This window comes from Oreochromis aureus, linkage group 17 (genome assembly GCF_013358895.1).
Source record: "Oreochromis aureus strain Israel breed Guangdong linkage group 17, ZZ_aureus, whole genome shotgun sequence".
NCBI classification, from domain to species: Eukaryota; Metazoa; Chordata; class Actinopteri; order Cichliformes; family Cichlidae; genus Oreochromis; species Oreochromis aureus.
This window is the reverse complement of record NC_052958.1, coordinates 16,475,370-16,503,285: the sequence shown is the minus strand read 5'-3', so window position 1 is coordinate 16,503,285 and position 27,916 is coordinate 16,475,370. Positions and strand designations below refer to the sequence as shown.

At 39.8% G+C, this 27,916-nt stretch overlaps 1 protein-coding gene across 2 annotated transcripts in view; it reads right to left on the bottom strand.

Moving 5' to 3' along the window:
- The window catches only part of syt1a (synaptotagmin Ia), a 205,659-nt gene that overhangs the window by 136,386 nt on the left and 41,357 nt on the right, over nt 1-27,916 (bottom strand). For both annotated transcript variants that reach the window (XM_031746337.2, XM_031746338.2), the window contains exon 2: nt 18,107-18,154. The gene's annotated coding sequence lies outside the window, so the exon portion shown is untranslated. The remainder of the gene's footprint in view (nt 1-18,106; nt 18,155-27,916) is intronic.

The window sequence follows — 27,916 nt, the reverse complement described above, 5'->3', positions numbered from 1 at the left end:
TCTCAAATAATCACTGCTTCTCAGGTTCTTGTGAAGCGGTGGCAGCTTAAGGGGGGGGGGTGACAAAAAGTTATTAAGAATTCTCTGTTCTTTTGTCATCTGTAATGTTATATGTGTATTATTATCTCCAAATCACTGACTTTAAAAGACCTGAATCAGTTGGCCATATGCAGTCCATGAAGATGCCGTTCAGTGGAAGTCTATATCTTTCCTGTATCCTACAAATGCAGATGTAATTATAACACTACTTTTATAATTTCTATTGTCTGAAGTTGTACCAATAAAAGTCACAAGGAGGAGTTCAGGGTAGATGGTTGGGCATAACTACAAGGGAAAACGTTAACTTTTATTATATGTTACGTCATGCTTTTCTGTAGTGAATATCTATAAGCACAGCTGTTCAAACCTTCTGTTTACAAGGGGCAGCCAATTAGAAGAAAGCTGGCTTAAAGAAAGAGGAAGACAAAAAAAAGCTTGCTTTAAGACGGCGAGTGAATGGAAGGGCTGCACCAAGCTCCAGTGTAAGATAAATAAAGGTTATTTTTGGACTGTGAGTCACACAGTGTCACTGTAGTATAGTCTAAAAAATATAAAGCTGAAAATGAGCATAATAGATCCTTTTTTTTAGCAGTAAACACTAAAACCAACAATATTTTTCCTTGAGTGGCAATTGAATACTTTTCTGTACCCGGTCTGGTAAACTCAAGCACTGGGTTTCCACTGAAAATATGTAATAGTGTTTTGGTAGTCACAAATCTTTAGTTTCTCTCTTTTAAATAACACCACAACCCAGCTGGGAACTGTACTTTCAAGCAAACATTATTAAAATGTGAAGAAACAGTGGTTTCCAGGTACCCTTTCGCAGCATGGATTAATACATAACCCTGTGCGACATGATGGCTTTAATAATGTAGCAGCTTATCTGTGTGTCATTTGCAAAGAGGAATAAGTGCTTTCAGGCTTGGGCTTGTTTTTTTTATGGATTAACTAATTGTATAGGTGACAAATTGCAGGGGGCAAATTAAAGAACAAAAACAACAAATTTTCTTATTAACGTGTTCGGACACCGTTCATCGAGAGCAGCTTGATTTTTAGTGTGTGGAACTTCAGCCATTTGAAGGATGTTCCTTCATTTGGTCTGTTGATGATGGTGGTGGAGAACTATTTAATTGGATAATTAGCAGCAATAGAGCCACATGTCAAACACAGACGTTCTGCTGCTCCTCCACACAATCAAGTCAAAGGTTCAAGTCGAGCTGCTTTTATTTAATACTGCAATGTCATTCAACAATGTTTTTTTCTCAACCCAGTGAATATTCCCATGTGTTAGCATCAAACTATGCTTGATGAAGCAATGTGTATTGTGTCACTACAGCTCTACTAATCACCCTGTATAGACACTGCTTATGGACTAGACTAGTTCAGGTCACACGTGATCGTGATGGTTGTTGACATGTGTCTAGTCTGTTGTGTAATTGCCAGAGCAACAGATATAGTTGTGCACTTGGCCGCCATTTGGGAGTAGGCTCCATCTTGAAAAAGGATGAAAGATTCCTATCTCGTTCTCTGTCATTCCCCACCCTCCTTTATCCAGCTACTGGAGGCAATGCTCTTATAACTAGCTTAGCTGAGATGACTGTTACTCACACGGATGCTCAGGGTATCACACAGCACCTCAGGTTTTATGTGATCTACTGTACCTTCCGTACTGTGGACAGACACGTAGATTCAGGATAAACAAGACTTGTGCCACTTCACTCAAGATATGCACCGGCTTTGCAGGAGTAGAGAAAACTCCTCATGACGCATCGAGAGATAAAGGCATGCCCTTATAAGAAAAAAATCAGTTTTTGACCCAGTTTTTTGTTTTTGTTTGGAGTTTTTTTTTTTTTTTTGCATCTTTGAATGAATGAATGCAACTGGCAGAAATAAAATCAATCTGTTCCCTAGAGTATGGAATTATTTTAGTTATCAAAAAATACTTCACTTATAAATAACTACTATATAGACGTGTTTTTTTGCATTATAACATACATATGAGAAAAAAAGATGCTTGTTATTCCCATCAAAGGTGAAGCTCACTGTCTCAACAAATGGATTTTTCTTAAAAATAAGAAAGCAAAACTGTTTTAACATATATTTTATTTAAACCGTTTTTAAAAAACTATCATGCTTTAAGTCACTGTCTGCTTTGATAGGTAGATACAAACTCAGACAGCTAAACACAGCAAGCTGATAGAATAAAAATAAAACTGCCTTTTAATCATTAATTTAATAAAATACTTGGTTATATTCTTTCAGATTCATGTCTCAGTGATAGCTTCTTGGTTTTTAATATTCCTGCACAGTGCTTTTCCTCTAAAACACATACACATACCATTGCCTTGTCTGCAGCAGGAGTAAAGAGTTCCACCTCATGTTACGTCTAGGTTACACCTAGTCTGGGACGGACCACTATCTCTAACCTTGTTTGTGGCCTTGGTGTTTTTCACTGGAATTATTTTAAACATCTAATTAACTGTAGTGCCGTTAATTGCATTAGCAGACTATCCAAGAAGTGTTATTTAGTACTAAGTAGCAGCGTTAGCTTGCTAGTGTTAACTGATGGCATCCAATTATGGTCATTTCTGGCTTAAAAGAAAACATGTTGGCAGTCAAAAGGCGTATGTTTAAGGTTCAAACACAAACCAACAGGTGAAGCCATTGTGGCTACAACCATCTTTTATATCCAGTCTATGGTTGCAATTCTTAGGAGGAAATTGAGGACATGTGCAGACAGAATGCAGAGCAGAGAGCGCGTGCACCCACAAAACAATCGGAATGAATTGTTTACATGCTTGACATTTTTTTTAAATATATATATTCCACCCCTTTGAAATGGTTAAATTTTAACAGGCTGACAGGTGACTGGGGTGATTACATTACACATATTTATTCTATCTGGGCTTTCAAAATGATTACAATAGGAATATTAGGCCTGTGATATCTAAAAATCTAATGTTTGCTGCCCTTATATATGTATTACAGTGCCAGTGGATTAAATGTACTGTAGATGTGATGATCATTTCTTATTTGACCCTAATAAATGTCCTTATATGGAAGTAACGTCCAAAACATGTAAAATCTAATTCTCTTTAGGTCTGTCACGGCAGAATGTAAATCCTAACGTGTGAGCAGGTGCTCACTGTATGAACTGCGTTCATGTTTATGTGCCAGAGAGGGCAGGCAAGCTAAACTAGGCCAGAGGGGGGTCGTCTCCATGGTGACAGCAGCAGCAGTAGAGCTACATGCACCTGTGTAATGCCAGCTACTAGCCGGGTTTTTGCAGTGTTATGAGAAAACGAATGGTTAAATTCATTGCAGGATATATTACAAAAAAATGCTGTGTCCTTTCGTCCTCCTTTCCTGACATTTTTTTTTTCAAAATGTGTAAAAGGTGGTAATCTTTGCCTTATTTCTAAAAACGACGTTCAGAATAGGAAAAGAAAGCACACCACTATTGCAGAGGATCTCTCATTTTCTGTGTGGGTAGTTATTATCATCATATTTGATATGTTTGCTTGTAATCATATCAAATTATACAAACAGCTGGATGACCTGCTTTATAAGTGAGAATGATCTTGGCAGATGGTCCTTGGAGGAAAAAAAAATCTCAGTTAAATGACTGGTGCTATTTTAGTTGAAGAACTAAAGGCCCCATGTGTTTTGTTTCTTAAATATCAAAAAAGCTCATTTTCCAATGAATTAGCTCATTCATAGTATCATAAAATACTAAACTCACCACCGTACTTTATTTCTATTCTTCAGTCTTTGGTGAGGTTTAGTAGGAGATTATGGTTTGGGTGCGTTTAAATGTGACATGTGAAGCATGCGTTACACTGCCATAACCCAGAGAGGACACCTTGTACATAAGGCAGTCTTTGAACCACTGCAAATGAGAACAGACCGATAGTTAAAGTATATCCTTAATAGGTTATAATGGTGCCTTTCTGGTGGATTCGGATTACATTCATGTATTCATTCCTGGCCACAAAATGATGCCTAATGTATGGCATCATAAAAAGCTTGCCACCATAGTTTCTTTAATGCATCTCTCCAGCATGGGCTTTCTAGTACATGATCAAAGCTTGTCCAGGTCTTTAAAAAGCTTGATTCCAAGGGCAGATGCAACCATTGACTTCAGCACTACTCCCTTGCCGTTAAGAACCCAACTGCTCTTTCATTTGGTACTGCCGGCTCACGGCTATTTACTAAGAACAGATGCCCTGAAACATGCCTGCTGCTTTTTCATCTGTAAATGCAAGCAGCCTAGGTGTGCATAAAAAAGGAAGAAAATAAAAAGCTGAAAACTTATAAATGCTGTACTTTTCCTTATTTTTGAGGCCATTTAAAAACAGGAACGGTTCAGTGGGGTAAAGAAAAAAAAAGTTTGGTGATCCAGAGAGCGCACCAGCCTGAAAGGGAAAGAATACAGCATTGAGCTGACCCCTGCTGTGACAATTACTCCAATGGGACACATGGATGCTGTGGTGCTTTTATGCCGTGGACTTAAAAGCTCTCTGGAATTTGTTTTGCTTCTTCCTAAGATGCTCACATCATGTGTAAGGTTTACATCATTTTGAACCTGTCTGTACAACAATTACGGTGCATCTGTCACAATTTTTTTGAACTACTGCATTTACTGAAATGCAATTTCTGGGTGCACTTTCATTCTTTTCTGACTCTTACTGACATTTCTGTGGTTGGCAAACATTATCTGCGTGATATTTGAGATTTAATAAAACTTCTTCAGTTTTTCAAATAATAACATAATGCATTTTGGGGTTTAGAGTTACAAAATTCCTCAGCTTATTTGTCTAACAAAGCAGCTTGTGAGGCAGAGCGCTTATTCTTGGAGGTGTGAAAAACCTGACGTAGTTTTCAGAAATAACTGCGGCCTTAGGAGGCGTTTTGTTACCTAGCAACGTGACTGCAAACCTACTTTGACGCAGCGCTAATGATTAAGTTACACATTAAACAGAATTTGAAACATACTACCAACAGACTCGGAGCCGAGGACAGAGCAACACAACGTTAAAGAAAAAAAAAAGTGTCTGTTTCGTCTTCGATGGGAACAACAATCGCCTAAGGTACCGCTTGTTGCCCTCCCTGAAATATGGGAGGGAAGAATTAAAAATCCTCTCTATGGAAGTGTTAATGAAGTCATGCAGGCAGAAGGTTCACCGGTGTTTGAACACAACAAACAGACACCCAGAATTATACTCCAATGTTCAATTTATAGCCGACTGTGAGCCAGCGCAGCATTAAACAAGCATCTGGGTGTTTTGGCTCATGCTGCCGTGGGCTAGGCGGAGAAATCCCTCTTCCTTTGCGAGGCTCAGCAGAGAAATGCAACCACATCTGAGGCCACCTCATTGAATGTGAAAAGGAAAACTAAGTAAAGTTTAATTGTGTTCTAATAGTTCTAATGTGCTGTCCTTCATGAATAAATACTGTGTATAATAATGTGACTGAGGAAGAGCATATTAACAGCATCCTACTGTAAATCTTTACAGTTTGAAGCTATATTTTTTTTTCAGGTTCTTCTACTCCAGCAGTAAGAATAGGCCTCGTCAACCTGAATAAAAGGTTGCTTGGATTGTGGAGAGTGCAAGGACTCAAATTTACACTTACTTTGGTACAGTTGTTTGACTAACACAAATATCTAAACAGCATCTCAGTGTATTTAGGCTTACAGACATGGCCAAGATGACTTGCTGGAGGTCAAACTGAACATCAGGAAGGGAAAGAAAGGTGACTTGTGTGACTTCTAATGTGGCATGGTTGTTGATGCCAGATGGGTTGGTCTGACTATTTTAGAAACTGCTGATCTACTGGGATTTTGTACTCCAACACACTCCACAGTCACCACAAGTAAACAGAGCAATTCTAGATGAAAGCTGAAAGGGAGATTCTGATCATAGATGTGCAGCCGATGAATGCACCAACTACGTGATCCTATCATGTCAATAAGAAAAACAAAAACCTATGAGAAATATTTCCAGCACCTCGTTGAATCTGAATAAAAGATTACAGCAGTTCTGAAGGTAAAGGGGACCAACCCAGTACTACCTAGTAAAACTGGTGAGCATACATTCAAGCTCAAACCTATTTAGACTCAAGTGTCAGCTGAAAGCATTTTCATGTGGTTTGGAGTGTTTGTGTGGCCAAAAATAGTATTAAGATCTACCTGAGTGTAGGGCTGCCACGATTAGTCGACTAGTCACGATTACGTCGACTATTAAAATCGTCGACGACTAATTTAATAGTCGACGCGTCGTTTGAAGCTTTGTAAGATCCCAAAAAACGCAGGAGTAAGTAGTAGGATTTAAGAGTGTAATGACGGACTGAAACAGAAGATGGCAGCACTGCATGTACAAGGATGCCAGCTACCGTTAAACCCCGAAGAAGAAGAAGCTGTGTCCCAGAATTCATAGCGCGGCCCTGCTCAGTTTTCAACAATGGCGGCAGCTAGTTAGTTTTAATATCACTCTTATTATTCTTTCTGGGTCACAAGATAAACGTTTAACATATTTTCAGGCGAGAATGTAGCTGTGTTAACCTCAAATATCTGCTCAGTTTATCAAGACATCACATATTTTCAAAAGCGCTCCGATGTTTTCTGAGACGTCTGTTACCCACCAGCTCAATAGCTAGCTGGGGTTGTGGCTCACTAGAGCCAGTGAGAACACCGGACTCCCGGCAAATCGTTTTCAAACCCACCGCCGTCTTTCGCTACTCAGGTTAAACACGATATATAAGTCACTTAGATAACTTAAAAATGATATTGTTTGGCTTTTTTTAGTATTTTATTTGTTCCTGAGTAAATCGGGTTGGCTGAGATTAAAGTTATAGTTTTTACATAGCTGAATAAACGTCAAGCAGACAACTGATTATCAGAAGTGTGAGATGCTCGAGAAAGTACTCCGGTGTCCTGTTATATTTTAGATAGCAAGGAGCAGACAGCTGAGTTTTTTGAACTCCACCAAACAAGCTACAAATGTCATTAAAATTTAATAAACGTATCATCTTGTCTTTAATTTTAGTTAGCACATACCTTAAACACTTAAATCTGTAAGCTAATGATAGTTATGTAAGAGCAGATGCATGCTGGTGAAATAAGCTGTACGTTTTACATCCAATGGATGCATGATCTGATTAGTCGACTAATCGCAAAAATAATCGGTGACTAGTCGACTATCAAAATAATCGTTTGTGGCAGCCCTACCTGAGTGCTAAGGTTTTAGTGCCACCTCTCTTCTAACCACATGAAATAAGGGACTGGGTAATACATACATGGCTGATGATCAGAAAATATTCTGCATGGAAAAAAAATGTGTTTTTATAGGATTTTTATTCTTTATTTTGAATTTATTGCCAGTAATTAATGTTTGAATAGCATCATCAAAGAGAATCTGTATTTTAGGGTGAAATTAATTTTAAAAAATGCCATCCAGCAGTACCAAACTACCAAATTAATTTGCACCCTATCTGATACTCCTTATGATACTGTGAGAAAGTGAAGGAACTTAAGTCAGACCATGTGGTCTGCAGAGAACATGGAGAATATGAAAAAGTGTCAGCCAAAATTACAAATCCATGTCTAAGGCAAACATGCTGCAAACATTGATTGTCACTAGTCTTACTAATCCATCTGAGAGTTTGTGGCCACAGGCTCTAATAAGCAAAGTCACGAGCTGAACAGGCACCATCAGTGTGATTGAGTTCACCCCTGTGGTCTGTTTAAATATTTCCCTGCCAGATTAAGTTTGCTAAAGTAAACACAATTACGTTAGCCTCTGCGTATGTCATTATTAGAGGTGAGGCACAGCAATGGGCATGGGCGACAGTGGCAGTGAGAGGCTACTAAATTGCTCCTGAGTCAGGCTATCAATCCACTGGATGCTCAATTCAAAGAAGCCTGCAGGCAGACCAGCTGAGAAGGCCAAATGTCTGCTTTGCTTAAAGTCCAGCTAAATTTAAAAGTAAAAAACAAACACCAAGTAAGCAAATGAAAAGATGCATAAAAACGACAATTAGATCAAGAATACCACAACAAACAAAAAGAGAATCAGCTTAGAAAAATAATATGCATATATCTTGGGTCTTGACATCATTTTAAACCTGAAACTGGCGCATTTCCTCATATATTGGATTAGGTTCAATCTTCAAACTTATATTACACTGACGCGATCACAGCACAGAGTAGCAGGTGGAAAAACGTACTATAAGTGTTTGTTTCCCAGGGAAACAGTTGTGAGTGGGAGAATCTGAATGAACTTTACAGAAAGTCTGATGCATTTTAGTGCATATAAGAAACCTCAGTGAGAATAAACTGAGGAAATCTATTTGCATTATGCTGCATCTCCCGTGTTATCTGTCTGATTTCATATGGGTTGGGAAAGACTCCAGCCTTTCATGGAGTTGCACCTCAATGAAAAACAAACTGGAAACCACACCATGTTTAAGGGCTTCATTTGTGCTCATTTGTTACAAATGTGCAGCAGGAACCACATTTTGCTACTCTTTGAATATCTACCAAGCAGTAGCTTAATCCCTGAGCTGAAAAGCAGCTCTACCCACACTCCCCAAGGAGTGGAGTGATGGATTAAACCCACAGACCGTACCTCACACCTACACCGGCCCACTCAATCTGTTTTAAGTTTCCCCCAGTTTCAGATGTTTTGGCGTCCCTGTGGTGTTAACACAAAAACAAATGTTGCTTAATATTGACATCGATTCGGTTTGGAAGTGCCTCGGGCTCAGGCATCGTGGTGAGTCACCAGAAGCTGATCTAAGAGCAGTTTGAGAAGCTTACCTGCCCTAGCTGTTTCACATAGTTGAAGAACAGATTAGAATGCAGCAGCTTTGGTCCTCTTAATATGATGCTCGCCGTGGTTTCTGCCACCTTTGGTGCTGGAGACAATTTCCCTCTTCCTGCCAGCAATCAGTGGACCGGGCCGGGACAATGGCTCCTTCTGTCTCTTTCCTTCTCTCTTTGTTTCTTCACAGTTTCAATCATCAAGTATTAATATCATATTCATAGCTAATGTTGGTGTTTTTGCAAGTGTAGAACATTTACTTTAGAAACTATCAACAGTTTGTCATAGCAGGAGGATTTACTCTGTCAAACTTTTTTGTTTTGTTCAATATGAGCTATTTAGGGCTTGTAAACAGCTTACGAGCCGCTAGCTTGTCGCTAGCTTGTCGTCCCACAGTGTTTGGATTCAATGAACCAGTTAAAGAAAAAAGACAACACAGAGAAAAAGCTGAAAACGAGCACTGTTTTTTGGGTATTTGGGTGTGTGTGTGGGGGGTGGTGATTAAAGATTAGATCATTTCAAACTGATTTATGTGAAGTTCAGTAGCAGGACGACAACCCAAGCACCCCCTTTTGTGTCTAAATGCATAACACCATCCATTTATTTTTGTTTCGTTGCCCCAACCTTTCTGCCCATTTTTCATATTGTTCTGCCGCACAACTTCTGGCTTAACTTGTTGCTTCTCATTCATCTTTCATCCTCATCATCACTGTTTTGCCAAGAGTGCTACAATCACTCTTGGCAAAACAGTGTTTGGTGTCGATGGCATGACTTTGAAATGGTCACTTCAAAGATGAGGACCAGGTCTGCGACTTCCTCCACTCAGTTACTGTCTTCAAAGCAACTTTGAACTTTACTTAAAAATCTGGGCATGGAAGCACAGAAGTGGGCCCAAGCGCTTTTTCATCTTTGCTTGTTGCAGATGATGTTATTCTGTTGTCTTCATCAGGCGGTGACATCCAGCTTCCCCAGCCCTTCTCAGCCGAGCATGTAGCATAAGAATCAGCACCTCCAAGTCCGAGACAATGATTCTCGTCCGGAAAAGGTTGGAGTGCCTACTGTGAGTCAGGGACAAGTTACTTTGCGAGGTGGAGAATCTTAATTATCTTGTCTTGTTCACAAGTGAAGGGAGAGTGGAGACTGACAGACAGATCGGGTTGTAACCGAAAAAACAAGGTCACAGACATCAAGTGGTGGAAATTAGTTTTGCTCATAGTTTAGCTGGCCTCCCTAAGAGATAGGGTGAGGAGCTCGGTCAACCAAGAAGGACACTTAGTAGAACATCTGCTCCTCCACATCAAAATGAACCAGTTGAGGTAGTTCAGGCCTCTGACTAGGATGCCTCCTGAACACCTTCTGGGTGAGATATTCCAGATATCTCCTGATAGGAGGAAGCCCCAGGGCAGACCCAGGACAACCTGGAGAAAGTACTGTATATCTCTTGGCTGCCTTGGGAACCACTCGCTGTCCCCCCAGATGAGTTGGAAGAGATGGCTCGGCCGAGGGAATGCTGGGATTCTCTGGTCAGACTGCTGCCCTAGCGACCCGAACTGCAGAAAATGGCTGGACGGACAGACGGACAGACTTTGGTGAAGATAAAGAGGTATGTTTATGTCATCAGTGTACCTGCTGTGATCTGGAGCACAGACACAGATTTCTTGAACACAAGTTCAAATCAAAAACAATGTGAATGTGATGGCAGTGGTGTGTCACTGTGTGTGTTAGCCTTCCTGTATTTGGTCCCTGCGAGTTATCCGACACCACGAAGCTATCTTTCATGAGACAAACTCAAGGCGTAAGAAAACCTTCTTTCAATTTCGCACACACTGGGAGTTGGCGGTGCCCTTTCACACTGTTGCATTTCTATTCCTGTCCAGACTTGAGGAGAAAATTTCAGAAGTTGAAGTTTTCCAACACACCTGTGCAAACCGGGGGTGGCAGACTCAATCTGTTCTCCAACCAGTGATATGCCCACTATGTTAGCGTCACCAAAGCTAGATGTCAGTTTCAGTAGTGGTTTATTTATACGTTATCTGTACTTTATCTAAGTGCTTCAATCAATTTGGCTTAAAAAATAACCAAATTAATCCAATCAAATGCTCCACTTTAAATATATTCAATTTTAACTGACTTAATTTAATTCAATTACGAAAAGTATTTTACCCTCCTGTTTAGTTAAGTCAGCACAGCAGTTAACTGTCTTATTATCACATTTTTCCTATATTAGTGGTTCCTGTTATCAAAGCAAAGACTTGCTGCACTGCAAGGCCTGTGAGCAACTGAAATTCATCCAGTTTTATTAGAGTGCAGCTGGGCTTCTTACTGCGAAACATGTATGCAAATTTTCTGAAACTTAACTAATGAATTTGACAGCCATCCAAAGAAACCAGAAGTGCCTTCGACAGCTCAGCTCACACACTATCAATGAGCCACACGTTCCTCTCTCAAGGGGGAGAAGAGGAATCAGGGTCGGTCTTTTGTATTTGTCATATCTCCTCCAGCCCATGGTGACCGCAATGTGTCTCAAACGCTTTGGCTCACAAAGGACAGATCGACACCAACGAGCCAGGGGAATGGGAGCATTGTGGGAAATGGCTTCCCTGTGGCCATTTTGAACATGCCAGGCCATCTTTCCACATGTGCTGTCTTCTCTTAAGCTTATCCAAGGGGGATTTGTCCCCCCCCTCTCACCAAATAAGGATCATAGAGCTGCATTGACAAGCCATCCAATCTGATGGTTACTAAAAACACTATGTGGCACCCTCAAGCCACTGAAGAACACAAAAAGCACATTTCTTTAGAGAATATATGTAATCTTTATGGGCCATGTGAAACTATAGTTTAAATATATGAAAGGGGACATGCTATACTCATTTTCAGCTCCATATTTGTATTCTTGGATTGTATTGGAGTAGACAGTTTGCCTCCCACCAGGGAGGAAGCAACCTGCAGGGTCAATGCAAGGCAAATGCTACACATTCACCTTGCTGTAAAAAGTCAGGAGGTTGAGGGTGTTGAAGGCTCATCCTCTGAGCAACCAGCTGATTGTGGAATGAGGAAAAAATTTCATGCAATCACAAACACAAGTCCACAATTTTTTTTTAAATGACACAAGGAATTACTTTGGTCTTCACAGACTAAGTTATAACACGTAGCATCAGTTTCAAAACTACGGCTTTGTTGTGTTGAACATTCCCAGTTCTGCATGTTACATGAAACTCAGTGACACCGCATCATTATCAAATAGCTGACTCAAATTTGATTCAATGAGCAGGGCAGGAAATGAAATAGCAGCAAGATTAAAATGGAGAACAAGGACTTGCTGTCTGCCCCTCTGAAAAGAAAACACTGCCGAATACTAAGCTTGACAGTGGAGAAGGAGGATTTAATTTTGTGCCGGCAATGACAAGCTTAAAAAGTGAATGAGAATGTGACTGATAGAGGTTTAGTCTGGGAAATATCAGCCACTTACAAAGCTAGCAATAGTTAGAAATTGTTATGAAAACCCGCTTTAACTCGGTTTCCCCTTAAGTTCAATAACATCCAAATTTTTCCTCATTTGTTTGTACTTGGTTTGACCTATAGTCTAAGTTAAAAAAAAACATGTTGGTACCAAAAAAGAATTAGTTTTCATTGATGCTTGACATTTTTAATGGGCAACCTATCTGCCAGCTTATCTTTGGGTATTTCTTTAACAAATAAGGTTAAACCTAAATGAGATTTCCCAAGAGATTACTATTATCTTTATCACCATCTTTATAATCAAGCCGGTACCATGCATTTCACTTTAATATGGTGGGATATGCAAAAAGCAATTATGTCAGCCTCGGTGTTATTAAGATTCCATTTTAATCTCAGTAACAGGAGTAATAGTCTCTGCAACCAAGCTAGCAGTTCTAAGTGCTGCTTTGAGCTAAATGCTCACTTCAGCATGTTAACAAGCTCACAACTGATATCTGCTGATATTTATGAAGTACTATATTTACTGTGTTCTCTATACTTACTAGTTAAAAATTAAAATAACAACTGAGTTCAAGGAAATGTCATTATATTTGCGCCCCCTCCCACCCCCCAAAAAACTAAGTGTTTTCTTACCAGTTTGAAAATGTGGTAGATGTGGATTTGATTAAATCTGCAGTGGGTCATAATCTACAGGGTGGGCCATTTATATGGATACACCATAATAAAATGGGAATGGTTGGTGATATTAAATTCCTGTTTGTGGCACATTAGTATATGTGAGGGGGCAAACTCCTCAAGATGGGTGGTGACCATGGTGGCCATTTAGAAGTCGGCCATCTTGGATACAACTTTTGTTTTTTCAATAGGAAGAGGGCCATGTGACACATCAAACTTATTGGTAATGTCACAAGAAAAACAATGGTGTGCTTGGTTTCAACGTAACTTTATTCTTTCATGAGTTATTTACAAGTTACTCTTTGTTCACAGCCATTGACATGTCGAAGAGGTTAACATGTGAGGAGCGGATCGAAATTGTGTTGATATCTGGTGAACGCAGTAACCGGGTGTTGCAGCAGATTTCAATGCAAGACACCCTACGAGACCACCCATCTCCCATGCTACAGTTAGCAAACTGCTTGCTAAGTTTTGTGAAACTGGTTCAGTGTTGGATTTGCCAAAATGTGGACGCAAGAAAACTGTCACTAATGAAGAAACATCAGTGGCTGTCCTAGCTTCATTCAGCAAGAGCCCACTAGCGGAGCACTCGCTGCATGTTACTGGAGAGTGGCATTAGTCGAACATCCCTTCGGCACAAATGGCACCCTTACAAACTCCAGCTGCTGCAGCATCTCAACGAGGATGACCCAGATCGGCGCACAGAATTTGCAGAATGGGCAAAACAAAAATTGGAACAGGACCCTCAGTTCACGCAGAAGATTTTGTTCAGTGATGAGGCAAACTTTTATGTGAATGGTGAAGTTAACAAACAAAACCACCGCTACTGGTCTGACACTAACCCACATTGGATTGATCCCTCCAGGACTGTTGGAACAACAAAAGTGATGGTTTGGTGTGGTATATGGGGTACAACGATAGTGGGTCCATTCTTCATCAATGGAAACCTCAAGGCCACTGGATATTTGAAATTGCTACATGATGATGTGTTTCCCTCTTTATGCACTGAAGCTGGCACGTTCCCTGAGCTTTTCCAGCAAGATGGTGCACCACCACAGATGAACAGTTTCCTGGAAACTCTATGATGCTATTAGACATTCCAAGCAATTACTTTACCGACTTATAGGACGAGCCAAATAGTTCAAAAAGTTAGACAGCAGCCAGTCAAATTAGATTGTTAAAGACCGTCTATTGACCCTGAAAACAAACAGCAACTCAAACCCCAGTAAAATATGCAGAACTTTACTGGACGTAGCGTTTTCAGTGGAGAAACGTTTCGTCACTCATCCAAGTGACTTCTTCACTCTCAGCTGACTGCAGGTTTCCCCACCCTTATAAACAGTACAATTTCACGACTGAAACTAGCACCACTGGATAACAATGGGCGGTGAGGTCAGTTTTTTTAATCATCAACATTCAAATTGTCATGACCATTGATCAAAGTCCACTGATCAATGGCAATGAGAACCATTCATAGAGAGTTGGGGAATGGCTGCAATCACAGCATTGTAAGACGCTGAAAGATGCACCCTTAGGCCCCCTCCTCGATTCAGAGATGGTCTTTCCCTTTTCACGTAAATGGCCTCCTTGGCTCCACGCTCCATCCAGATCAACAGAATCAACTTTTTGAGATTTCCCTACCTGGATGATTGAGCATGCATCAAGACTTGACTGAGAAAGTTCAGGTTGTGTTTTGTCAAATATTAACTTGTTAGAGCTAGCTTGTTAGAATTGTATTATATTTACGTGTATGTAAATCAGTAAATCATTGCACCCATTTTATATTTTCCTAGTAAAATATAAAGAGTTGAGTGGTGACTCAAGACTTTTGCACAGTACTGTAAGTGCATCTGCAAACTGTAAATAAAAACAACCACAGCAAAAACACCACTGTAAATTACATAAATGTGACTCGTCTTTGGCTTACATGATTACCGTGCATCTACAAAGTGCTTCTGCTATTTTCCAAAACATCACACTTTTAGCAGTTAGATGAGGGGAGGTGAACACATCAGCCACTTATTAGATGTTAAAGTAATGTGAAATTTAAAATGGCTCAGCACACTGTTCTCTGCTTTCTGCGCACTGAAAATGCCAGAAGGTTATACAGCCTTCTCGGTCAAACGCTATAAAATATCTGCAAAATACTACACCAACAAAAACGGCTGTGAAAACACCACCAAATTACTAAATGGAAAAAAACTTTTCCTTTTTTTTAATAATCCCAAAGATGTTTACTTTAAGCGAAGAAACAATGAATCACCTCTGAAACACTACACTTTAACTTTGGAAGCCATTAAGGCTCGTCTTTCGTCATATGGGTAATTTGTTGAACACATTTCTGGTCATGTTGTTTTTATTTTGAAGCGCAGTGAACCTGTGTGTTAGCCAGACTCTTTTTTCAGTGGCTGACAAACATTAAATGAGTTTAAAAGGGGAATAAGTGCGCTCATCTTTCTGTTACCCTCCGGCAAAACGTAGAGCCTGGGTACACTAGGATTTAACCCAATCATATGGCATGAAGGATGATTAATATGCTTGCTAATGTGAGGCGGCTTAAACATCTCTGGATGTGAGATCAGGTAAACAGCAGTGAGCACCGGCAACTGGAGGTGGGAAGTGCACAGTCCATCAATCATGGTTGACAGCTGGGACAGACGCAGGAACTATCATCATCATCATCAGATAGGAGTGGGTGCTACACTGCTTCATATCACAGTGCTAATTAGTGCTATCTGCAAATGTACACTTATGTATAGAGAAACTCAAGAGAATTATTCTGAATTATTCTGCATGAATTAATATTTAGCAAGTCCAAATAAACTATTTTACACTTCTTTTGAGCACAATACTGAGCATAACACTCCTTTTAATTTGCTACAGTTAGAACTGATGCTTTCATAGTGGAGGTAATGTAACTGCTGTTACCTGCAGTCCACACAAAGAACAGGGTTAGATGACCTTTATTCTAGTGGGATTTTTTTCATAAAAATGAAGAAGCAGTTTGGGAAAAAATAAGCACAGCATCTCAAAATTGCCAAGTTTAACTTTCTGCTGCTTTTAATACAAGTCTGTAGTTGTTTGTTTACAGGCTACATTACAAACCAAAAGCAAATTACCGCAGGATGTTACTATAGATAAACGTCTTGAGTGGCTACTAGCAACAAAGCAGGAACGATGACCGACTTCAAACCAAAAAGCCAAAAGCAGAGACAGTAGTCAGGACTAATATTGATATACAGTAGTAATCTCTCAAGGTTTACTGTCCTCTACAAACAGGTATGAGAAGATAGCAGAAAATGTAATAAACCCTCACCACTCAAATTATGAATGTCCTTGATTATTCAGATTATTCCAGCCTCAGCAGGAGGCCAGCCTCCACTTCATGAAAGCCACATAATTTGAACTAGAACAGATTACCACATGCCTTTTCCTAATTGGATGCATACACCGTGTGTACTGGGCTACCTACACATCAAACTTACAGGAGCTGTATAGCCATAGAAGCCCAAGCCATAAAGGTCCCATTTTTTGTGTTGATGTTTGGAATTTCACAGCTACTGAGTTTTACACCAGGCTTATTATAGTTGATGAAAATTAAACTAGAAACTAAAACTGCATGAGAAAAACATTTAAGTTTACTAAAATAAAAACAAAAACAAATGAACACCTAACTACAATGATTTTGCCAACTTGGAAAACTAACAAAATAAAAACAGAGGAAATATCATTAGTATGGAAGAAATGTCACGCAGTCACCTGATGCACTCTTTAAAGTGACCCATTCTTTCACAGATATGTGTAAAGGCAGACTGCAAGGCCAGCTGCTTGATTTTACACACCTGAGGTAAGGTGGCTGAAAAAACTTAAACTGAGAGATCAAAAGGTGTGACCCAAGACTTTTTTCCATATAGTATCCGTATCGTATGTTGGTGTTTGTGTAATTAATCTCACTGCCTGAAGGGAAGATAAACTTCAGTTTTCAGCCTGCTGTCATAGCAACATGAAGTAGTCACAAAAAACCCCACTATTTCTTTGTGTTTATAGAGATAATTTGGCACCACAACTTTTGAAGTAGTGTATTTCAAAAGAAAGTACATTTCAGGTCTGCAGCAGATATTCAGTACAGACCGAGCAGGGAAACACAATAGTGTTATTGCCTAAACCTAAAAAAGTATTTTCTGTTTAAACCTAACAAATGCATTTCTATATTCTAATCATAACTAGGTCATTTTAAATGTCTAAATGTAACCAAGTAAAGTATTTTTTTAGTTATTGACATATTGAAAAACAATACAAATGTTTAGGACTTGAACTTGGGAGCAGCAAAATGATTCACTCCGCGGAAAATCCCACTTGAAAATCTAGTGTCCAGAGGCACAAACCCGTCGATTACAAGTCGTGACTATTTCACAAACTGTTGGGAGACTGTGTTGTTATTTTAAGTGCAATAAGCAATTCTCTCTGCACTGTTCATGTTTGCTATTCATAGACAGGCTTTATGTACCTTTGTTGCCCCCAGTGTGTCGGTTTCTAAGATTCAATCCCAAAGCAGTTCTGCTTGATTGAATTGCTTGAAATATTTATCCAAACATTCAAGTAAAAGTCCGGCCTACTAAATAACGAATAAACAGAAAACACAAAAGCCAGTGGCGCTCATCCACCTGACTGAATGGCCACTGCGGTCCTTCTGATCACAGCTGACTTCACTTCATTGAATTAACACACAGCTTTCTGGGCTACAGGCTCAGGGGCCATGTTGGAGCCTCACTGGTGAATATTAGATTGCACGCCTCCAGATCTCATTAAAGGAGGCAACAGGACAATGTCTGCATCTCAAACGAGACCAGAGGCCATCAAGCATTCTGGCTCCCTGTTGGATTTACTGATTTGATTGATACTGTGTGCGTGCATCAGAGAATAACAGAGGGCAAGATGTCATTTTCGGTAAATATAATTAAGGCATTTTTATAAACTACACAATTGGTAGAAAATTGGAATTTGGGAGCGTATAGCATGGGGTAAAGGGTGTACACTAAAGGCCCTGTCCATATTCCATACAGGTCAAATGACAGATCTGATGAAAAGCCTACTGGCCTGACACTTACAGTATCTTCAGTCAAAGAGGTTCCTTCCTGTCTTCCTCTTCCAGCTCACTGAAAAACAAATTTCACAGTGTCATTATAAAAAAAAAACATCTGCACTAACAGGAGATATGTAATCTGTGCTGACAAATACAGGGTAAGAGTAAAACCAATGTTTTTTAAATGGCTTATGTAATCCCACCAGTGTTTTTTTAAATGTAATGAAATGGGCCAAATGAAGGCATACGACTGAGGCTTCCCTGAAAATTAAATTAGTGGGTCACTGTAGGATTTTTTAATAAAGATGTCCAGTATTAGCCACAGACTATTAGATAAAGTTTTAAATAAAAACTACTTGCGCCCAAAGGCAGAGGTTTTATGGTGGTTAATTGCTAGTAGCCGCTAATTAATGTAGTTCATACTGTTAAATCTTTCAGTGTCCACTATTAACTTCAGTGAGTAAGCTTAGAGGTGGTATGTTATGTCAGGCAATTCGAGGAAATTAAACTACATGCTTTCAAATCCATCCTAACCACACTGTAGGACTAAGACAAGCTTTTTCCTCTTTTACTAAATGTTGTATATGTATAAACATAACAAACGCACCTTTTTGTCAAACAGTATTTACATTTAAATTAACAGAAAGACATAACAGCTGCAGATGACTCAACAAAATTTAGTAAACATAGCTTGTAAACTTTCATTTTTAGCAGATTAGACCAGAACTCATCCTGAATACAATGCTTTTAAATTATTATTATAATGTCTCTAATTTCCTCCTACAGCAGTTTCCATTCTAAAATAAATGTATTACTTTTTTTCATCCCAATTCTCATTTTGTCCTTCAGTTCCATAAGAAATAATTGGGTTTACCCTAATTTTAAACTCAATTAGCTTGGGTTTCAATCATTTTTTTTTTTTCAAATATTATGAAACTGATTTGTATCTTAACCTCAAGCCTCTGTTTTAAAATGTTAATACATCTTACAATAATTGGTGACAGGCATCGGTGGTCTCATTTACAGGAAGCAGATGGCACATTGTGTAGCAGTGCAGCAGTAACGAACAACACATGTTGGTACCCTTAAATAGGTTCAAAGGACAAACACGCAATAGAAATCGTAACAAAAAGAAACCATAACTATTCATACCTGTCCCTACACGGTTCTCAAAAATGAGTCTGACTACACTGGATACTCGTCACTGGATCTTTGAGGCTCATAATAAAAAGAGATGAGAGGAACATGTTTATACAACAGGTGCTTGTGTTTGATCCAGCCAAACATGCAAAACCAACACGGTATGTCAAACAAGAGGATAACTTGAGATTGTAGGAGGTACTTCCATGTGATACGCAGCCACTTGGTTATGTAGGTGGTCACAATTTAATCCTTTTAATTTCATTTTCCAGAACCCCCACAAGCCCAGAACGTACAAGATCAAAGCTGTACTGTACGCTGGCGTCATAGTGCTTCCTAACTGGCCCTGCAAGGTTGGTGCTATTAAAGAGAAACTTGGGGATTGTTTTTTTTTCGGTCAGGGAGCAGCGACCCTTAAGAAAGTTGAAGAATTGCCTAAGGAAACATTCGTTTTGTACAGGGGTGGCAATATTGCACCATATCCAAAGGTGTAAAAACTACATGCCATTAACAGGACTGGTAGAAAAAAATAACAGCCTGGTCTCGTAGCAAAATGTGGAAGCACCTTCAGCATTTCTTGCATTTTCTTCCTTTGGCTTTTTTTTTTTTTAATTTGGAAATAGACATGTCCAATAAAGCAAATCTATAGGTTGAATGTTATCACTTTCAGAAAGTTGTGAGAAATTATGTTGAACGTAATGAAGCAATCTTTGTGAATGTAAGACAAGCTGCCAAATATATCTGAGTAAAATAACTGGTACATATCAGCCACTAATTAGCAGCTGATATTTACCAGTGGACAGCAGGAGGGCTTTGAAAGCCAACTCTGTGCTTTTACTGAAAAGGTGTTTCATGAATGTGTAACAGACATGTCGGCTTGAAAAACACCTCACCATGTACCCACTGGGATACTTGGTCCCAAAATAGACTTCAAATGCCTGGGGAAACCAGTCAGCCTCACTGGCATTAGCATCCAGTAATCTAGGTGGAGAGGACCTAAAGAAATGTCTATTTTTTTTATAGTGGAGAGGTCAAGAGCAGGCCCTTTACAGTGAGTATGGTGCCTGAGGGTTCTGGTGCCAAATGCTAACAAAGAATGCGTAATTAATATCACTTAAATCATATCCTATCAAGTCAATGTCCCAATAATCAACATAGACAACTGCAGTTACAATCATTACCACAAAATAAACTGATACAACAGAAATAAACAAATGTAGCAGATACGCTATGAATCAAGAAGACTTCATATATGTCACCAAAATGATTGGCTGAGTTTCTAAATTACAGTGAGCAACGGCAGCCCTCTTGAAGCTAAAACAAATTTGGCATGATGGGACCGTTCACGTTTCATTATCCTAAAGGGAAAAAAAAAAACCCTAAAATTCAGATCTGTGTGTTTTAGTCTATTTCACAGCTTTCAAAGCTATTGCACCATCACAGCTAACCCAACTTTCATTCTGTGCTCTCTATTCAAAGGACCCATCTCATGTTGTCCTGCTGTCACACTAATATCCACAGCAAACACTCATCCCGGGGGTCTGCTGGAGGGGAGTTCAAACATTTTTATCATGGCAGTTTCACTGCTTGTCTGTGGACTAAAGCCTTGTGTCAAAGTGTCAGTGTCTTCATGTTACGTATATACTCATCATTGGCAACAAACAATGCTGTCCAAAGAGTGTAGGAGCCCATTTACAGTATATAGATGGTATTCTTCAGAAATTGCTCATGTTGGTGTCAGTTTCAGTAAACATCAGTGTTATTAGAACTGGAGACCAGTGCTGACATTTTCAAGCAAATTTATCAATAAAATGCTAATTTCCTGGGATTTTCCCCACACAGCCATATCTGAAGAAAAGGTCCAGTGGGCGCACATTTCTCTGGGTGAAAATGCCTTGTTGATCCATGACCAGAGTCATGGAGACTGCATAGGAAGCTGATAAGAGAGCAAAAGCAGCTCAAATGAGCAAGCCAAGGTATGCAGAGGAGCATCTCTGAAAGCACAACATCCTGGCCCTTGAAACAGATGGTCTACAGCAGCAGAAGACCACATTGGGTGCCACTTCTTTCAGCTGAAATTGAGGCTTTTGTCACGGTGGGGATCACTGGTCTGTTTGAGGTGTGGACCAAAAACGCAGACACGGGAGAAAGTCAAAGTATAACAGAAAGCGAGCCGTTTATTTCGGCTAATGTCAAAACAAAAACATAAGGGAAAGCAAACTGGAGAAAACCTGAAACCTAAACTGGCCAAAACTAAAACATGTTACATGAACATGGCCTCAACAGGAACATAAAAAACTAGGACGTGACGTACACAGAAAATGAACGTGAACAGGAGCTCGAGGAGAGCCGAAACTCACAGAAACATGCAGCCAGACAAACAGACAACCCAACACTGAATAGAGGACTTAAATACACAGAAGGCTAATGAGAAGAAGGGGAACAGGGGGGAATACAGCTGGGACCAATCAGACCTAACAAGACAAGGGGAAGCAAATGTAGACACACTGCACACAGGACATGGACTTTCACAATAAAACAGGAAATGGCATGGAACGTAGACATGACAACACAAGCTTGACATAGAGACATGAAATACCTGAGGAGACATGGAACACATGTAGAGACTAAAGCACTGGCATAACAGAAAGTAAAACACAGAGGACAAGACAGACTATACAGAGGACAGGAAAAGACTCATAAATCACAGAGACATGGATGAGACAAAACCTAGAATAAAACTCAACTAAACCGTAACTAAATAATACCACAAGAACTTCTAATATAAGAAAATCAAAAATACAAAACAAACTCAAAACAAACACCCTGACAGCTTTCGGACAACAAAAGATTGGAAAATGATGCTTGGTCTGATTAGTCTCAATTTTTATTGCAACATTCGGATGGTAGGTTCATACTTTGTTAGAAACAACATCAAAGCATGGCTCCACACCATTACACCACCAATCGGTGGCGTAATGTATAACCAGTGTATGACCAGTGTATAACCATTTCCTGATGGTTGTTTCCTGCTTGATAACAAACCATGTCACTAAACTCAAATCATATCAAAGTGGTTTCTTGAACATGACAATGAGTTCAGTGCAGTTAAATGGCTTCCATAGATCTGTACCATGGATGTAAATCCGCAACAACTGTGTGATGCTATCATGTCTATATGGACCAGAATCACTAAGCATAGTTTCCAGGACCTAGTTGAATTTAAGCACCAAAAAGTAAAGCAGTTTTGATGTCAAGCCAGAGTTTGACCTGGTTTTAATGAATTGGCTGATGAGTGTATATTTACGAGTGTATTCTAGACCACAGAATTATGTAAAACTGAACCAGGGATGACCTGAAACCATCCAAATTTCCTAAATAAAGAGAGACCTCTTAAGTTAAATACCTTTAATCTAACTCAAGTAATTTAATATTATAATATTAAAGCAGCATAGGAAAAAAAGCAGTCTGCATATTTTTTTTTTCAGTGACAGCGCACACAAACACACATTTGGATGACTGATATATACACTTCAATGCGTCTAAGTACAATCACCCATGTTGGCATGCACATCAAAGAAACTATTGTCTATGGTAACAATGCTATTCCTCAAAGTGAGCGTGCAATACAGGCCGTCTGGACGTAGGCTAGTTTTCATAGCTACTAAAATAAATACATAAACCAACCAGAAACTCTTAGGACTAGTCTACCCGCACGGAAGAATATTGGAAATAAAATGTGTTTCCTGTGTTCCTCAATTAAGGCAACTCGCATATATTTTTTTCCAGATGTAGAATGAATCATTTCAAGCCTTCATACCCAACCACTACCAACCCATACAACAATGCATTTGATTCATAAAGTATTCTGATTACTCCACTTTCTGCTAAACTGTGGTCAGTGTGTTCCATTTAAAAATGTCAAATATATAATTTCATCATTTTTGCCAGTGTAGACTTGATAACTTCAATGACCAAATGAAAATATGCCACCTTACATTTTCCAAGACGTATTAAAAATGTTGAAATTTACACACGAAAAAGAATTGATTCTGTCAATGATGTGAAACTTCAAACATTCAGACCTTTGAGCCTTGTTGCTTCCCTGGCAGCAATTACAGCTCAGGGGAACTTTGTCAAATTCGTCCCAGCAGACCCTCTCAAGCTCCATCAGATTGGATATAAACCGTATGTCAACTGCGATTCTTCAGGCCTCTCCACAGATGTCCTGTGAGGTTTAACTCTGGGCTTTTTATGGGGCTACTCAAGGACAGTCAGAGACTTGTCTTCCAGCTACATTGTTGAGAAGAAAGGCATCTTGCCCTAAGCTGAGACTTTACACACTGTGGATAAGTCTGGCCTTTTCTTCAAGGGTGTTTCTATTTTGACTGCAGTGATCCTTCCTAGTTGTCTTCCACACTTATGCTTCCCAGTAGGGATGGTATTAGCCAGAAGGACAGTGCCTGATGTAGGCTAGACACAGAGCTTGGAGTTCTGTCCAGAGAATAACATCTTTGTCTCTTCAGATGATAGACCAGAGTCCCTTAAAAGTAATTTGACAAATTCAAAGTAGGCTTTAATATGCCTTTTACTCAAAAGTGGCTTCTATCTACCTGCTCTTATGTGCACATTCCATGAAATTTGGCACAGGTTCCAGAAACATTAAGGCTAATTAAAGCATACACAGTGCGGCACACATGATTATAGGAAACACACTGCAAAAGAGGTAAATACTTCCACAAATGAGGACTTTTTCATTTAAATATATTTGCGGATCTTTGTAAAGCCTCATTTTCACTTAGTCATTATGGATTTTTTAAGAAGGGCAATTCATCTATTTAAAGGAAAAACAACATTTTTCTTGGTAAAACACACACATGGCTTTCATTATTAACAGTTAAGACTATCTGGTGTCCATATAGTAGGGAAGTTCAAAGTACAGTACAATGCCAGGCAAGAGGCATAATCACCGAAATATTTTGCATGACCGCTACATCCAGGTCTTCTGAGATTCAAATATTTGTAGTTGAGATCAACAGCTGACCATCCCACTGCACATTTATCTGGTTCCTCTGGACAACACATTAAATATTTCTCAGTGCAACACCAGAGAATACTTCAATACCCCTATGCAATAGGAGTGGCAGTCTCATAAAAAACACACACACACACACACACACACACACACACACACACACACACACACACACACACACACACACACACACACACACACACACACAATCACACCATATTAAATCTAGGCTCATATTAGTGTTTAGATCTGAACATCTATTTAATAAGAAACCGGACGGACAAATGCTTAAGGAACAATGCTTACTTCTTTGTTTAGCTGAAGGGACACAAAGCCAATATCCTGTATGGAGATATTACTCCTGAGAAACAGGAGGCTTTGCCATTCTCTAAATCAAGCTCTCTGTGCAGTTTGAAGGATGGATGGAGCAGGTTCGATTGTTTCTCTGAAGTTGGTTGTTTCCTTCCCACTAGACTGGCAGCCTTGAGAACAGCCAGCTTTGAGGCCCACTTGAATTTGGCTCAAACAATCTGGCAGAAATGCAGCAATGAGGCTGTTAGCAAACAGTGAAAAGATGAATACACTTCTGTCTTGCCAAAACCTTTGCACGGGGGCACTTGTATTTTTACGGGATGTAATGGGACCGCCGTATGACTCTGTCTGGTACACCCCGTTTTTTCAGCTGTTTGCATACTGATGCCTTGTTTTCTGTTTAGAGTGGCATCTGGAGTTTACACCTCCTCTCTCTTCAGAAAGATTAATTATGCAAACTAGGACACAATGTTTTCGTTTGTGGTGATGTTCCTGTTATGGATAGTGAGGTAAAAAACACAATTTTGCCAACATGCAATGTGGGTACGCAAAGACATCTAAAAGGGCCACAGATTATCCTGGATTATCCTATACTACAGGCTTTTGGTGCCTTTTACAAGCAGAATGGAGGTTACTGTGAAATAAAAAAAAACAAACAGGATTTTTTAGTGTTAATGAACAGACGCACAATTGTAGCTCTCACTAAAGTATTTATCAATTAAGGCTGAAAACAGATATCTCGAGCAGTGAAGGTCACTGCACTCAGCTGCTGCTGGATATTATTGTGTGTATGATTTTAATGGATTTTCATAAACAGGTATCTAAAAAGCAAATTAGCATATTCAATTAATCTTTGCATTCCTATCAAGGCTTTCTTCACTCTGTGGTGTTAGTGTTTACGTTTCGTCTCTTTTGACACTCAAAAACGGCCCCGTCAGGCTCACTGCCGCACATCCATTCTACTCCGCCTGTGTCTGTTGATGCTGTGGAAGAATAATTAAATGTTTTGTTTGCTTTGTTTTCTTTCCTTTTTTGTGTAAAGGAGAAAGGATGGGTCTCTGCTGTCAGTTATTGTATGATCTGGTGCTCCAGCCTGGCCGGGCCTGTCAGTCAACATTTCTCTCTCTTGACATCAAAACATTTGATAATCATGCCGGTACAGATGCCAGAGAGGAGTATAAAAAAAATAGCCTGGTATGTCTTGCCTGCTAATTACACTGCCTGAGATTTCTCTTTGTCATCATACTAAATTGCATGACATTTAACAATGAATGGCATTTTTGCCAATTTACGAAGCTGAAAAAAAAACAACAAAGAAAAAATAACAGTGAAAACTAAACTAAAAGTACTCAAGAAAAACATGAATATGTGATTGGATTATATATGCAACAGGCGTGCCTACTGTAGCCCATCTGTGGCTCTGGTGTGATTGTGTTAAAAGGAGGACATACGCTGATGAAACAAGACTTGCTGCTTTGATTATAGAAATAAACATATGTTTATACTTTGAACCACTACAGGCTTGTCAATGCTCAGTTGTAGGTGTAGGTGGAACACTGTCAATATAGAAAACTCTAAATCTCCAAGTAGCCAACCTCAAGTGCTATTTGATCCTCTTTGATCAGTAAAACAAAACAGACTTTCTTAGACATCAGAGCTAGCAAACAGCTGTAACCCTGGAGCCAACAGACAGCCTCCGGACTGGACATTGTTAAAATGTGAGGAATCAGAAGTACACTTATTAAGGACTGGGTAAATAAAGGGAAATATTTTTGTCTTGCATTAATGAAATGATAGTCTGGTTGAGTGCCACAAAGAACTTCAGTACCTGGGCAGAAAATGCCCTTGAAGCTGGCACTCAAATCAGACAGCATAATAACATTCAGATGGTCTCCCTGCATGATGATGACACAGCACTTGCAATCCCTGCCTCTCCTGTGCTTTGCCCTTGAATGATAAAGTCCTTACCCTTTGCATTTGCATCATGTTTTTCCACATTATATGAAGGGATGGGGGTTCAGCCACCTGATACACCTGACTCTTTCCCAGTACACGAGTTGAAATGAGTTGAGAGGTAAGCAGACTTTGCATAAGTTGATGTGTTATTAGAGGAGACAACCATGACCATTTTGTGGCATGCTGCCAGCCTCACTGGTAACCTCTCTTCTAAGAATGGTAAATGGCCTGTATTTATATAGCGCTTTTATGGTCCCTAAGGACCCCAAAGCGCTCTACATATCCAGTCATTCACCCATTCACGCACACATTCACACACTGGTGATGGCAAGCTACATTGTAGCCACAGCCACCCTGGGGCGCACTGACAGAGGCGAGGCTGCCGGACACTGGCGCCACCGGGCCCTCTGACCACCACCAGTAGGCAACGGGTGAAGTGTCTTGCCCAAGGACACAACGACCGAGACTGCCCGAGCCGGGGCTCGAACCGGCAACCTTCCGATTACAAGGCGAACTCCCAACTCTTGAGCCACGATCGACCCAGAATGGACCCAGTTTGAGGCGCACATCCATCAAACGCTGTTTTATTTGGAGCAGAGCCTCTTCGGTCAAGCCGTTCAAGCCAATGCTCTTAGGATTAAACCTAGATGAATAACAAAATTCTGTAAGAGACGACTTGTCTTTGTGCATGTGAAAGCTGCATTACTGTCTGAGATACACAATCTTAAGAGACAAACCTGTTTGCCAACGCGCAGTTTTATAGGTTCACAGAAAATGAGCCAATCTAGAAAGTAAATCAGACACTCTCTGAAATCCCCCTCCTCTCTGCTTACAGTTGATCAGGACTCAATCCTCTCATGTAACACACTGAATGACAGCATGCCGTCTGCACTCTGGATAATACTACAATCAAACTGCATTACTTGGCTTCTACAGGTGTGAAGCAAATGTGGATTATTTGCCAATAAGGCTAATTTGAGTCATATTTGGCTCGTCTCACAGATCTCTGTGGCGATCATGATGATAGGGTCTCCTTCACTTTTCAATCTTTGTTAAAAGGGATAATACAAGGTATAATTTCAGTCATTACAATTCTGGGAAGAATACCAGTGTCACATATTTTAATTATAAATACATACAACCAACTATTGTGTCCACCCCTCAGGACACCATCACCTGGTGTGAGTGCACATGCACAGTCATTACAGGGTGAAAAAAAACACAGTTCTGTCCAGGATATATTTATATCAGCGTGTTATTGTTGCAGGCAAAGACACATGGGGTGAGGTATTGCATGTATAGGTATGTGTGTATATTGTCAGCTTCATGTCCAGCATGAGTTCTTCCCATCATCCATGTTACTGCATCAAAGACATGGCACTGGGGCTTCAA